The sequence below is a fragment of the Zootoca vivipara genome, chromosome 3 (assembly GCF_963506605.1).
Source record: "Zootoca vivipara chromosome 3, rZooViv1.1, whole genome shotgun sequence".
NCBI lineage: Eukaryota > Metazoa > Chordata > Lepidosauria > Squamata > Lacertidae > Zootoca > Zootoca vivipara.
In genome coordinates, this window is record NC_083278.1 from 59,353,413 (window position 1) to 59,357,285 (window position 3,873).

Here is a 3,873-nt window from a genome sequence, read left to right on the forward strand (position 1 = left end):
ACTGCTGTGTGACACTGCTGAACTACAATTTATCAACAAATAAATTTAGGGCTCAATAGTAGCACACACACACACACACACAGAGAGAGAGAGAGAGAGAGAGAGAGAGAGAGAGAGAGAGAGAGAGAGAGAGAGAACATTGCACACATACAATGCAGAAAAGGTACAATATGACAACCAACGTGTTGCAGTGATCAGAGCATGGGATTGGGACCTATAATGCTAGGATTCAAATCCCCCCTCAGTCATGAAACTCACCAGGTGACCTTGGGACTGTCATTATGTCTTGGTTTAACCTTCCTCACAGGGTTGTTGTGACAATTAAAAATGGGCAAGGGGAAGGATCACGTATGCTACTGTTAGCTCTTTGGAGGAAAGGTGGGCTATTTATTCATTTATTATTACATTTGTATTTCACCTTTCCTCCAAGGAGCTCAAGGTGGTGTCCATAGTGCTGCTACTCCCCATTTTATTCTCTCTCCTACCTATTTTTATCCTCAAACAGCCCTGTAAGGTAGCTCAGGCTGAAAGACAGTAACTGACTCAGTAAGTTTCATGACTTATATGGCTTTGAATCCTTCTCTCCTTTATCCAGAACTCTACAACTATACTACACTGCTTTCCTTATGAGAAAAGTTATTATTAATATCTCTTACTTTTATTATATGACTAACAGCCTAATAATCTATCCTGCCTCTTGAATTCTTTTTGATAGCATTTGATGAACAGGGCTGTTTTGCTCTAACAAGTCAGTATCAAAAGTGCCTACTTTAACAATAACAAGTCTAGCCATCAATCATCCTATAAGCCGTTCTACTGTAAAAATAAATACATAAATCCTCCCTATAAATGCTAACGTACATGTTCACCTTTCAATGTATCGAGGCTTTAGAATGTAGTTGTGCAAGTCTGTAAACTCTAGATTCATGATTTGCAATTTGTATAATGACATCTCATTTTAAGCGTTATCCAGGCACTCAGTAATAGCTTCACCTGGCCAGGTTTAACCTTTCCTCTTGAGTGCATACGAAGTCATTTCCTTTCTGATACATTTGCCACCTTCATTTCTCATACCCTCCAGGAATAAAAAGGGACCAGGAAACCCCCACTGTGAATGCTGTGGCTGTGTCATAAGTTACATGTGTATGGTGCAATGTTCAAAGATTGCACGTGCTAATTTCGCAACCACATCCATGTTACGAGTGTGTAACTGAACTCACATGTGCACAGGCAGCACTCATGTATAAACTGTACACACTGCTGAGGGGTTTAGGATCTTTTGCTGGAGTGCTTTTATGGATGAGTGTTAACCCTTAATCTTATGCCCACAAGAAGCTCACACACAAAGAAATAAAGAAAGCTTGGTTTATTATGTAAAACAGGAGTTACAGAATATATATAAAAATGCTGCTTTAGACAGCAAGGTTACAGCCTAAGCAGGTAGTGAGACAGTTTCACCCAGCGCATTGCCAGCTGGGGCCAATGTCGCTTCTTTCAACATCATAGTTTATTGTCAAATTGCAATGTTGAAAACCTAACATTGACCCCATACTTCTCTTTTCTGTACTGGATTTATATTACCAAACCCTCCAACATTTCTCTGATGAAAATAGGGACGTCCCATAACATAATGATAATTTTACTACATTATTTATACCCCACACATCTTACTAGGTTGCCTCAGCCACTCTGGGTGGCTTCCAACATATATAAAAACATTAAAAAGTTGTAAACATTAAAAAAAAACTTCCCTATACAGGATTGCCTTCAGATGGTTTGGGGGGTCAGATAATTCCATAACCTCCAACATTTCTCCAATGAAAATAGGAACATCCTAAGGAAAAGCGGGACATTTCAGGATCAAATCAGAAACCTGGACAGCTTCTCTAAATCAGGGACATCCCTAGAAAATAGGGACACTTGGGGGGTCTGTATTGCTACCTATGTTGGTTGGCTATGTTGGTTGGCATCCATCTGTCTCAGGAAACAATGGAGGAGTGCACCTTTGAGGATGAAATCAAACCGTTGGAGAGTTATAGTGCCTGCTGTGGTTGTAGAAACTGATACAGGAGCGATATGTTTTGTTGCAGCTAGGACAGATGAAGGCATCTATTTGTGCTGTTGCAAATGCACCATGGCATTTCTTCTCTCTGTGCTCCTCCCAACAGTCATTCCTCCTCTGATCACTGCTGTGGATACACAACCTGACTGTCTGTCCCCAGGTGCTGTGGTTGTCTGCAAGGGATTCCCAATGGGGAATGGGGAACTGATGTTACCAAGTTTCATATCTTGTTTACAGACATACTTGTAATGCAGTCTGCCAACAGACCTAATTCCTAAAGCCAGCTCCCCATAGAGTACATCCTTGGGGACCCTGCCTTCTTCCATTCTGTGGGCATGACTAAGCCAGCATAGACGTCGCTGAGACAGAAGTGTGAACATGCTGGGGATGTGGGTTTGGGAGAGCACATCTTTGTTTGAGACTGTGTCCTGCCATGTGATGCTCAAAGTCTTCCTGACACAGCACATGTGAAAAGCATTAAGACGTCGCTCCTGGTGGTTGTAAGCTGCCCATGACTCACTTCCATAAAATAGCGTGCTCACCATGCAAGGCTGGTAGACCTTCATTTTGCAGAGATGTGCCAGGGTGAACAACCCCCTGTTGCACCTTGAATGGATGTACACACACCATATTTAGTCGAGTTGAAGGCATATGAGAGCACTAGGGAGAATATTCCAAAGAGAGTTGGGGTGAGAACACAACCCTGGCTATACTGAGTGGCAATTGTGATGAACACTTTAATGGGCCAAAGGACCAGGTTTGCATGTCAATATAGTAGTGTGCATTTCTTTGCTTCCTTTTTAAAGGCTCACTGTCCTGGCATGGCTTTTAAAATGGAACTCAGGCTGCCTTTAAAACATGCTGCCGTTCTGTTACTTTAATCTTGAAAATATATAAAGAACAGGTCCTTGAATCTTGCAATGAATCTTGTACTCACAGAGATCTCTTTCACTGCCAAGAAAAAAATACAAATAAAAATCCCTAATGCTTCCATTCTGAGAGTTCTGAAATGCACAAGTGTAGCAGCATCAGCATAAATGTATGCTTTATTTAGGTTACCATTGCCATGATAGTCTTGTGGCACCTTAGAGTAATGAATTTATTATAGCATAAACTTTCAACGCAGTCCACAATTTCATCAGATGCCTAAGTGTGTATATACAACACACACACACATGCAGTTTGAGGAGGCCTTAAAAGTGTGATCAGAAGGAAATTAAATGCATCCTCACTGCCTGCTTTTTTGCATTTAATTTTCTAATTCCTTCCACTTGCTAATTCAGGATTATCACTTCATGCACCTGAGGAAGTAGACTGTGGCTCATAAATTTATCAGGTTCTAAGTTGTAATATATATGTGTGTGTGTATTATACAGTATGCAATATATCATACATATATCCTATTGGAATACCTAGTAACAGAATGCTTCATTATTAATATTACTTTGGTTGTGTGAATGCAATTTCGGGTCAAGAAAAATACGAAGAAAGCTGGGACGTGGCGGAGGGGGATGGGGAAAAATTTAAACAGATTAAAATACTGAATGGAAGTAATAAAAAAAAAGGATTAACGCGGGTAGGAGGGGAATCCCAAGGTGATTCATACGGGACAATCCCAGCCTGAGAAACGCAAAAGAAAAAAAGGGGGCGGGGAATTGCGAGGGTCATCCGTGCGCATGCGCTGACAGAGACGCCGGTAGGGGAGGAAGTCACGTGCTTGTACGTGCTCCTCCTCAGGCGTCGCTTGCTCTCAGGGCGCCCCCTGGAGGCGCACTGCCTGCAGCGCGCCGGGTCGCTTCCCTTCGCCCTGG